The sequence below is a fragment of the Hetaerina americana genome, unplaced genomic scaffold (genome assembly GCF_022747635.1).
Source record: "Hetaerina americana unplaced genomic scaffold, ioHetAmer1.1.p SCAF_1379, whole genome shotgun sequence".
Taxonomy (NCBI): domain Eukaryota; kingdom Metazoa; phylum Arthropoda; class Insecta; order Odonata; family Calopterygidae; genus Hetaerina; species Hetaerina americana.
In genome coordinates this window covers 11,571-23,445 of record NW_027286491.1, presented here as the reverse complement: position 1 = coordinate 23,445, position 11,875 = coordinate 11,571, and positions in this window count along the sequence as shown.

Here is an 11,875-nt window from a genome sequence, read left to right as displayed (position 1 = left end):
AGAAACGCGTTCGATGTCCGCACACGGTTGTGCTCTTGCTCTTTTAAACGGCACTTATCGCTGTAGGGGATGAGACCAGATTATAAATATTCTATTTCGTTGATGTATCATATGGTATCAAACGACCCTGGCAGCAACACAAGTCAGCATTAACCAAAATAATACCGCAGGCCATGTATACCGAAGGCCGGCCGGTCATCGTCATCGACTGGCAACGGGAATCTCGAACCGTTAGCGAGGTTGCATCGAGATTTCAAATGCAAGTCAATTAGATGAAATGACCTGTATTTTTAATGCTAAGTTGACTTCATCAAACGATATACATAAAATGGAGTTTTAACATGTTAGTTTTCATAGATATTCACATTAAAAACCCAAGATTTCATACATGTTCTCATGGCAGTGGAGGACTACAAGTGTTGCGCAAGTTCGTGTTGTTTTGACGGTTGGGAAAGTTGATAGTTGTTGTAAAAGCTTGAATTAAATGTAAATCTTTTGGTCTTAGGTCCTTCAATGATTGGGAGCAAGCACTGTGCATTCAGGAGTATCATCTTCTATGTCGATTAAATTTCCATTAAACAAAAACTGCATTGGATCATGGTCAGTATTTCTTCATGTCGCCAGGCAGTCTGATTTCCCTAATTTTTGAGCCATTACACTGACCAGGACGTAATTTTCCATTGTATAGGATACTTAACTACGTAGTACATTATATTATTATCATAATTAAATTAATATTATGATATAACTCGGTGCTTAGTTGTTAATTAAATATCGTCTAAGTTGTTAATTAATACAGATTTTGATTTCCGTTCCGTTGCAAGAATTCGAAGCATGAGCAATATATAGTCCTGACGTCGCCCCAGCAGACTTCTTTTTGTTCCCTCGGATTAAGGCAGCCCTGAAAGGAACCCATTTTTCGCCCATAGAAGAGATCCTATCAACCGTGACGAAGACCTTGCGAGAGGTCCCCGAAGATGCCTTCCAGGGCGCCTACCGGTCATGGCAGAGTCGCTGTAGAGGCCCAAGGACAGTAGTTTGAAAAATTTTGAGTGTTCGTGCAAATTTGTTCAATAAAGTACTTTAAAAAATTGCATTGAATTCGGAACGCACCCTGTGTACAAGGGTTGTAATAGTGATTATATAACACCATCTTCCCGCATTTTTTATATGATATTAATTTATGGAGAAAAAGAGCGGAGATGGAGTAATTTGAAAAATTGATTCATCAGGACTGTTCGAAAATAAATTTTAGAACACGTTTCAAAAACTAGTACGGGGTGTTACGTTGATTTCGTCACTCGTAATGGATATATTGGCATTGATGCATTGACTCGTTGACAGTAACACATTGACTCGAAGGTTCACAATCCAACCTCTCTTAAACCTTCAAAATGACCTCGATACGTAATAACGCATCTCCGGTGACATCGATTGTCACTGGCGTCAAAAGTCGTCACGCCCCAACGACGATTCGAAATCAAGCTCCTCCTTTAGCCCATGATGCCTTCGAAGTCTCCGGAGGACGTCCAGAACGACTGCTTTCAGAGACGAGTGGCAGTGGCGCGGAAGGGGGCGGGGAGGATCGAGTATGCGGAGGAGGAGGGAACAAACGGAGAATTCGGCGGTTCACTCAAAGGGAAGGGGGAGCCTGTCTCAGGGGTGGTAGCGGTTCGAAATGGGTGCAAACATGGCCGGAGGGCGATCGTGGGAAGCTGAGGGTGCGTGCGGGGGGAGTACGCGTGGGTGAGGAGAAAGGCGAGGAAATGGTGTGTATCACGTGTGAGTGGAAGATGGAGGGGATGCAGGGAGGAGAAGGAGAGGTGGGGCTCTCTTTTGAGCGCCAAATAACTTTGGCAATGGGAAAATTTGATATCCTCTGACTGAATATCGTCTCTCTCTCTCTCTCTCTCTCCGGATGAGATGGAGTAGGGCCTTGTAGTCAGATCTGACGAAGATCCGTGGGAAAGAAGAGAGGAGGAAGGGAAATGGAAAATAATGGAGGGACGCTCACCGAGATTTCCCGAAAGGGCGCAACAACAAGACGAAATATTTCCCTGTTCAATCTCGGAGAATCCCTTCTTTAAACTTTTATTTAAGGGTTGAGGTGGAAAAAAAGTGCATTAAATTTCTTTAGTAAATATCAGAATTCTTCCAAAGTTTTTTGTTGCCGTCGCTTATTGTCATTTATGTATATCCATTTTAATGGAAATAGCTATTTCACTATAAATACTCGATGGAAGAAATTTATGCATGAATGTGTGCGTGCATATACATACATATGTGTGTGTATATACATATACTAATAAATATATATATATACACACACACACACACACATATATATATATATATATATATATATATATATATATATTTATATATATATATATATATATATCATGGGGGTGCGCGGTAGTCCAGTGGTTACAAAGTCCGCGTTGGACTACTGCCCGGGTTTTGTTTCCCGGACATGCCTCCCTGGACGCCCTCAGCTCCAACTAAGATGTCTGATTTTTCGGTTTCCAGATCTTACTGAGAAACCATAACCGGCGCAGGGAAAGGAGCTGGCCCCCACTGCCCTGATGTGTGAATATTCACACGCCGTATAGGGCTCAGTACTGGGTGAACTCAACCATCACCCACCAAATCGACCTTCGGTTTGATTACTGTGTTAATTTTTAAATACACACATACATATAATATGTATAATTAATTCTAATGCAGAATACTTAAATAGAGTAGGAGTGGCCAACAAGCCCTGCGGAGAGGAATTTTAATAATTTGATCTATTTTAAAACTATCAAACCGCAGTGGTTTCATCATAAATTATGTTTCCATATTTTGTCTCAATTTCATTCAAAATATAAAATCCGATCGAGCCTAAAAAGGCAAGAATTAAAATCAATCGAAGCATAAGACAAGTTGGCAATACCGAATGAACAAGTAGGCTTAGTTTATCAATTTGTTTCTACTAATTTCGAACCACTTCCAATGGCTGCGCGGCAGAGTTTAAGAACCGCCAATACATTCTCTTTATTTTTCTCACTCAGTTTTGTACCTTAGGACTACTGACAAAATATTGGTCTACCCATTAACTATCGACGTGAAAGCTGATGTTCCTCCAAAATATACATGATACGCACAAGAGTTAAGCTGAGCAAGATTTAAGGTGCAAATCAACAGAGACACATGCATCAAACAAAAATACAGAAAGACGTCAAGTATTGCAAAGGAAAGTCAGTCATAATTTGTTAAATCCGGCAAACAATACTTGCATACATAATCAAAAGATCATAAAGATCAGTCTCATTCTATTTGAAAAATTAATAAAAAATTCGAAAATTTCATGAGAACAAGTTTCTAATCCCACAAATTTTGGTGCCTCGATAGATAATTGTACAGGTGGTACGATTTAAAATATTTAAATAGTACCTATAAGGGTTTATAAACTAGAAAATAATCTCAGTGGACTCAAAATTTTTGGTTTGACTTACCTTAAGTTTTACTAGGACAAGTGTGGATAGATGATGAGAGTATTAGAGAATATTCTCCATAGCTCCTCGACCTGAAGAATAACAATATAAACGATAGCTTCAATTATTGAAGACAAAAATGTAAGCGATGGTTCTAATTATCATTCAGAGAACAGATGCATGGAGCTGAATGCGCCCTCTTCCCCACGATCCTCCATCCTCTCAGCATCCCCTCGTGCCGGACGCAAGGGAAACGATTGCGGGCAAAAAATACAAAATACAAGAATAATAATGCTCCCGGCAGAAAACCCTGAGAGAGCAGTGAGCACAGTTGAGCCGAGGTATCGCAACCCCCGGGCGTATTCACGGTGGGAGGGGGCAAGGGGGGACGAGGGTGGAGGCTCCCCGGAATATGCGGCCGGCTCGACCGACGCGTCAACTCCCCGCTTTCGCTCGGACGCGCTCCAGGGAGCAGTGGATACGTTCCGCTTACTACGAAGAGAGAGAGAGCGACAGGGAATGAGCGCATGGCAGAGGGAAAAAATCCAAACGGCCTTGCCTCGCGCGTGCTATCGTTGAAGAGGAGGTGGGGGCTCGGCGGAAATTCTCAACGGGGGCGGTCGGATGAAATCGGACGCCGTTGACGGCGGCGTGAATACCGCCGAGAGAACACCACGTCCCCCGGGGTCGGAATCGTTGACCGGCAGTGGCGACTCAGGATTTATTTTCATTTCAGAGAGAAATACAAAATAGCAATGGGAACAAACGTAATGGGTTTGATGCCAAAGCGAAACATCTAGAGGTGTTGCGCTTTCAATACGGTCACATATCCCTAATACTGCCTCGGTCGGCATTTATACGCCAAGTGCCACCCCTAACAGTGTTTCACAAACGTTAGTGCGACTTGGAGCGACCCATTTTCTTGTGCCATTTATTTTGAAGTTTGACTAGAACAAACAAATGTGAAATCAAACTAATCGCTCCGCCATCGAATAACTGAAAATGAAAATTTGATGCTTTGAGACATTGGAGAAAAAGCAAAGCTCAAGTTGTAACCATCAATACGTCACGTCTTAGTAAAGCACAATGAATTATAAGACATGTCAAATATTGACCTCTTGCTAAATGGAATCTAATAAATCCAATACAGACACATTAAAAAAGCACTAATTCCAAGGGTACAAATTTTTAATAACTGCAGTTTTGCATTGGGGCAGCGACAAATCTGTCTGTAATAGATAAAACTATTCGTGGCAGTGTAGATAATTTAAAACACAATTAATTAATAGGCAATTTAACAGAAAACAATAAGAATCAAAAAATACTTTTTCGTTGAGATGACAGTTTCTAGAAGCGGAGTAAATCAACATTAAATACACCATCAGGACTAGGCATGGGCATCCGTTTCCTATTACTTGGCAGCAATGTCCACGCCCTTTCACAAAAAATGTGCGGCTTCACAACAAGCAAATGAGCGCATAACGGAGTAAAAACGCTGGTGAGAACGAAAACAACCGAGAGGGGAGGAATCTGGAATGGTTTATCGTCGAACGGAGACATATTTCGGGTCTCGCGCGAGGGCCAACGACGCGACGCAAAAACACAAGTTTAATGCGATGCGAATTGCGAAACGAACAAGTTTCCCATTTCGGGTCCAAATGGTCAGCGAAAAAGAAAGCGGAGTGAGAAAAAGAATGGGATATTGAGGGAACAATGCGGATCGGAGCGATGTAAGAGACAGAGAGAGGAGAAGAGAAATAGAGTGAGGCGTGGGTGAAGGGGTACCCTCTTGCTCCGTTGCTACTCACCGAGGCTGGGGAAGAGCGATCGCCTCGGCGCCCTTCGCCTCCACTGCGCCCCTCCCTACGCCCCAGCGCTGCCTCCGACCGACTCCTCCTCCACCTTCACCACCTCCTCCTCCCCCGCCTTCTCCTCCTCAATGGTCCGCCGCCTTGCCTACTTCATGGCCGGGCACGGCGGTCTCCCATCGCCCACGGCTGCTCCTTGGCTTCTGTGCCGAGCAGCGGCGAGGGAGCGCTCGCCTCGTCCGCCAGAGGGGGAGGGCGGGTGCGGCAGCGGTGGGTGCGGGAGGGAGAGAGCAGCCTCGGGGGAGAGAGAGAGAGAGTGAGGGAGGAAGGGAGGGGGTGTGACTGGAGGTGGCTGGAGGGGTGCGGAGGGGAGGATGAATGCAGAGCGTGAGGGGGCGAAGGAGAAAGAAAGAGAGGAGAGAAGGGGTGGGGAAGGGGGGGAGAAAGAGAAAATGGACGGACGGAGGGGGTGACGGAGGTGAGGGAGGGAGAGTGAGAGCCATTCGGACTCCCAGTGGAGGAAATGAGGGGAGGGGACGAATGTAGGGTGAATGGGAAGGAACGGGATGGATGGGGATGGGAAAACGCACGGGGCCGTCGGTGACCAAGGGATCTCTTAAGCACGGGCGTGATGACGGGAGAGGAGGGCGTGGGGACGAGGCGGGCGGATTCGGAGAGACCGTGGATCGGCAAGGGGGTAAGGAGTCCAGTGGGCGAGCGCGAGAATGGTAAGGCTGTGCGAACAAGTGCGCGGAAAAGTTAAAAAAAAAAAGGAAATCCATGTAGTGATCTTGCGAGTTGGGAAAAATAAGCTAAACGCGGAGACGAAGAAGGAAAATAAACGAAGAAACAAATTTAGAGAGTATCTTAAGAAACACAGTTTAGAGGGAGAAGACGGACTGAACTCAGAACAAGGATATGTATATAAACATAAAAATAAACCTTCAGGTTGAATGGGAGAGAAAAAATATGAAAAGAATCTTCATGACACAAGACTAGAAATGCGAGCACAAACTAGGTTCCATGAATATATTAAATATACGATAATAGAGGAAAAATGGGTATGATTTCATGGCATGGTAGTTAGAGCCGCAGATTAAAAAACTAGGGAAATTAGAGCAGGTTTGTAGGAGTAAAGAAGGCAAAGAGTGAGAAAAATGAAAATCGAACGGAGTTCACCATAAAAAGTAAAGGTGGGAAATTTTCAATCGAGATAGTATACGTTGAGAGAGGACCGCTCACATTCGGGTTTGAGAATGGCAAGCAGGATAAACATGAAAGTGAGGATGGAAAAAGGGACGAAAAAAGGAATTAAAACGAAAACATTACGAGAATCTAGTGGAAGGGAAAATTAGAGCGAGGAAATTGAAAAGGAGCGTGGGCAGTATTAGAATGAAATAAAGAAATAAAATTGGTTTTGGAATTGATTAAAAGAGAACGCGAACTCAGTCAACAGGGTTGGGGTACTGAATACTGTACCCACTCTTTTAGAAAGTAAAGGTGTCCGTGTAAAATTGGAAATATACACACATTTACTCGTATCTCGGCGAATGTGAGAAATTTGGATGTCTTTAGGTCTTCAGAAGCAGCTTCAGAGCTAAAATATGGGTGTGCATGTATGACTTTATCCTACCGTAACTCCCCAACGGAAAGAATCTGTGCATTTCTAGACCACTACCTGAAGCCAATAGTTCACTCCCTACCTAAATTCGCCAAAGATTCACACCAGTTCCTGCAGAGGCTAAAATAAACCTCCTTCCCTCAAAATACCGAGATTACCATGGCTACCATTGATGCCACATCCCTTCATACATCCATTCCCCACTTAGAAGTTCTCTCAGCTCTCCAATACTATCTCTCCCAGCGCCCTAAGCCGCAAATACCCAGTACTGAATTTCTCCTTAGCCTTTCCGACGTCATCCTCACCCGTAATTCCTTCTCTTTTAACAATAAATTCTACTTGCAGATCAAGGGTTGCGCTATGGGCAGCAGGTTCAGCCCTTCCTGTGCAAACCTCTTTCTTAGTCTCACAGAGAACAAAATCCTGATAAAACAACCCCTGAAACCTCTATTGTGGCTCAGATATATCGATGAAATTTTCCCTCTCAGGCCACATGGTACTGATTCTCTAAAAACGTTCATTTCTGACCTCAATGCTTCGTCCTCCGTCTCCTTAAATTCTACCGTTTCCTCCTCCCAAACCATCTTCCTAGATGTAAACGTATCATTAATAGACAAAACATTCTACACTTCTGAACATACAAAATCGACCAACAAACAACAATACTTACATTATAACAATTGCCATCCATATCACACCAAACGCTCCATTCCTTATTCCCTTTCCCAAAGAGGACACAGAATATGTAATCACCCCGACTCCCTTGATACTCCCTCCCTGTAAATTCCTCTCAAATCTACAACATTCCCTCCTCCAGCGAGGTTATCCCGAATCCCTCCTAAACAAAAGAATCCGAAAACATGCTACACTCCCAAAACTCCCTTCGCCGAAGAAACCCGTCCTCTTTCAATTTGTACCCCATACTTCTCTGGCCTAGAGTCTCTTAGATCTATCCTAAAAACCTCTAGCCTATCCTCAAAAACCATAATTCCACCACGAACCTTTTTCCCAAATGCCCCTCGGTTACTTCCAAACACCCCGCCAACTTAACAGATCTCCTCAAATCAACCAACCCACTCCTTAAATCCCTGCCCCGTCCCAAAGCCACTCCCATACCCTGAGATAAACCTAGACGCAAAACATGTCCTATTTTCAAAACCCGAACCTCATCCCTCTCCCAACCGCGTTTTAACTCTCCCACCGATTTCCTACTCCTCATGTACTTCCAGCAAATGTAGTTTACCTTCTGAAGTGCCAACTATGCCCTGCCTTTTATATTGGACAGTGTAACACACCCTTAAATATTAGAATCAATAACCACTGGGCCTCATGCAAGAATTATTCCTCGACTGGGATCCTCCCAATCCCAGAACACACCTCCGAACACAACACTCCTTTTGATAAATGCTATAGTGTATCCATTTTAGCATCCCTCTCACCCTCTGATCCTCCACTCAAACTCAAAACAATAAAGCAGGCGTATAACTGACTCCTGGAATTACACAGGCATTGATATTGGGCATTAATTACCCCAATATTCACATATTTTCACCCCCCTCCCTCCGCTCCCAACGCCTTCCATATTATTTCCATAATTCTAAAAATTCCCCTCCCACTCTTCCCCTCGCAAACCTTTCCCCACCTTCCCCTTCCATCCAGAGTCTTCAGCCCCTTCTGTCATAACCTTTTCCACAGTCCCTTCCTTCCCTTCCTTAAGAAAGGTGGCTTTTTCACCGAAATTTCGAAAGCGAGTGAGTTTTTTTCTCTTTTTTGTGTTTCTATGTTTTTGTTTTTGTTCGCTAGGGCTAACTTCATATACATTATTATTCACATCCGTGAGACTTTCACATAAGTTATATATATATAGAGAGAGATAAATATATATATATATATAGAGAGATAAATATATATATATATAGAGATAAATATATATATATATATATAGAGAGAGATAAATAAATAAATAAATAAATAAATAAATATATATATATATATATATATATATATATATATATATATATATATATATATATATCACATTTTTGCGACCCAATAGAACACAAAGTAAAATATATAACACGTAAAAGGACACTCATATTTTATATTTTTTCAGCTTTTAGCCTTCTTGGAGACCTTCTTCAGGTCAGAGTATTACCAAAGAAGTAATATATATATAATTATATATATATATGCATGTATGTATTACTTGAACAAATTGAAGTGTAAGTTCGCCTTCAGGAGGAATTCCGTGCTATTCCCTCGTTTAGTTCACTTTTTTAATATCCAATTTTTCCAATATTGTTCGATTTACTTCTTAAAGGAAGAGAATACGGCCACAAAAGACAAGAGCTTATACATCATTAATTTGAAAAGGAAAATAACATTTAGGAAAGATACCGAGAAAGATACTGATATAAGAGATACATGCAGAGTAGCTGAGGCAGCGAAATCAAACGAACACCATTAGAGGAATTTAATAGAAGGCCAAATCAAAGGGGAGAGGAAGAAATAAAGTCATATTGAGGCAAACTAATTTTGCTCTGGCGAAAAAACTGAAAATTTTGACGAAGTACGAACGGAATTAGGGCACATAAAAAAATTTAAAAAAACATGCAAAAGCATTGAGATAAAAGAGGAGAATATAATTCTGTTGCAGGGATGTCCGAGGAAAGATTATGAGTTATTTCAGAAAAAAACATAAAAATGGTATTTTTACAGAAATGTTCTACAAAATAGTATGCAAAGCAGGAAGCCTAATGAAAAAAATGATAACTTTTTCGCCCGGTTTTTGAGACGAGATGGCCTGATGAAGGCATATATTGATAAAAAAGTACATGGGATGGCTTACTGATAAAAACACTATATTAAATGCTAAGTACAAATAATGTGAGGTGTCAAAGAGGTTAGCGGGGATAGAAAAATGGAGCGGAAATAAATATCAAAGCAACGTCAGGATTGTTTACCTAAAACAATGATGGCTAGTTTCAAAGTGCGTTAGAGTTCAAATTGGCTGGGAAAGAAAAACTGTGAATCTTGGCTACATACTATTACTTAATCAATAGGAATACTTCTAGTGACAACGCAAGATATCATCTATTACTATCTATGACCTATTATGAATTAGTAGACTTGTAATGAATAGACAGCAACTGAGAAGATCTAATTTTTGTAAAATATTCAGAAGGTCCTCTTGAACGTCATTGTTATAAGTAAAACAGGTTGATATCGTCAACGAGGCCTACTCAAGTTTATAGGCAGACCCTTTCAAATTATTTTTGCGTAGAAAACTTTAATAATAAATACTTTATATAACTTTAATAAATGTACTGGAAAATTTAGAATTAGATTGCACCAGAAAATAATATTAAAACATATATATATATGTTTATATATATATATATATATATATATATATATATATATATATATATATATATATATGTATATGTATATATATATATATGTATATGTATATATATATATGTATATGTATATATATATATATATATACACACATATCGATTAAGCAGAGCAATTCAAAATTTGGATGGTACTATATATAGAGAAAACCTAAACGGACACTCGAAGTTAAGAAAATTTACGTTTTTCGTCTGTTTTTTCTCTGAGGCCTTCTTCTGGTCAAGAACGCCTCAGAGAAGACCAAAAACGTTTGTCTGGAATTAAGTGCTCTTTTACGTGTTATCTATTTATATTTTTGTGTTATTGTGCCATTCAAATATTAATATACAATCGCTCATGTAGCCACTTTGAAGCAGTTCCATAAAGCTACGCCGAACGATACTACCTTCAGATATGAATGTATCTCGAGAGAGAAGTGAATGAAAGTTGGACGTGGGTATTTCGGGAGCGGAATAGGTTACAGTGAACTTAGGAATAGACGCTCAAATGGGAGAGTTGAGAAGGTTGAAGGACTTGGTAAATGTGTAAAGGGAAAGGTTAAAATGAGTGGAGCATGGAGAGGGGATGTTGATTCGGGTGGAAAATCGGTTGAGGCCAAAGGTGGGAAGAGAGAAAATCCATCGCCACCGTCGTCAGGAATCTATAGGGACCTCATATAGTGAAGCCAGGACAGAGGAAGGTGGGAATAAAACTGAGTGAGATGAATATATGACTGAACCACAGATAACAGTCGGAAGGTTGGTTGAATAGGTAAATGTAGAGCTCATTTCAGACTAAGCAAACTACATTTCAAATTCACACATACGGGACGGGGGCCCAGCTGCTCCCTCTTCAGCCTTGCCTCCTGTAGTTTCCTGAGAGCATGATTGAACCTAGGCTCAGAGGAGGAGGAGAGTTTTGGGTTGGGGGCATTCAAATTCTTACCATAATACAGAGTGAGGGTAGGGAGAGAAGAGGCAAAGAGTCAGTGTGAACTGAAATATAAACGGTACCGTGAAACGTTAAAAAGTATCGAGTCAAATGAAATGCAGTTGAGCGGATAAACTCTGAACACGTATGCATGAGCTTATTCAGGAAAAAGTACAAAAAAAGCATTTGAGGAAAAAGTTCCACAAAATAGTTGGAGAACAAATAATTATAATGAATATTCTGAAAAGGAGAAAGGAGACCCTTTTGATATACATTTGGTAACAAGATGGCCTAATGAAGACAACCATCGAGGGAAAATTGAATCGGAAGGACTACAGGGGAAGACCCTATATTAGATGCTGGGAAAAAATAATGTTTTGTAAAAATTCAAATATAGTTTTGCCTCTGTCGGCTTTTATCTGCTCGGTAAATTTAAACAGTTTATTGGAAAAAAGAAATATGATACCATGGAAGGGAAATCCAATATCACGGTATCACAGAAAGGAAAGCAAACAATCGAAGAAGTCCTAGGGATGCCAGGTTGGAGGAGGAAAAGTCGTTCGGAGACATTCCATGAACGCAAGTAAAGTGGATGTGCATCATTTTGATTGTTGATGAAATGTAGAAGACCGCAATAGAGT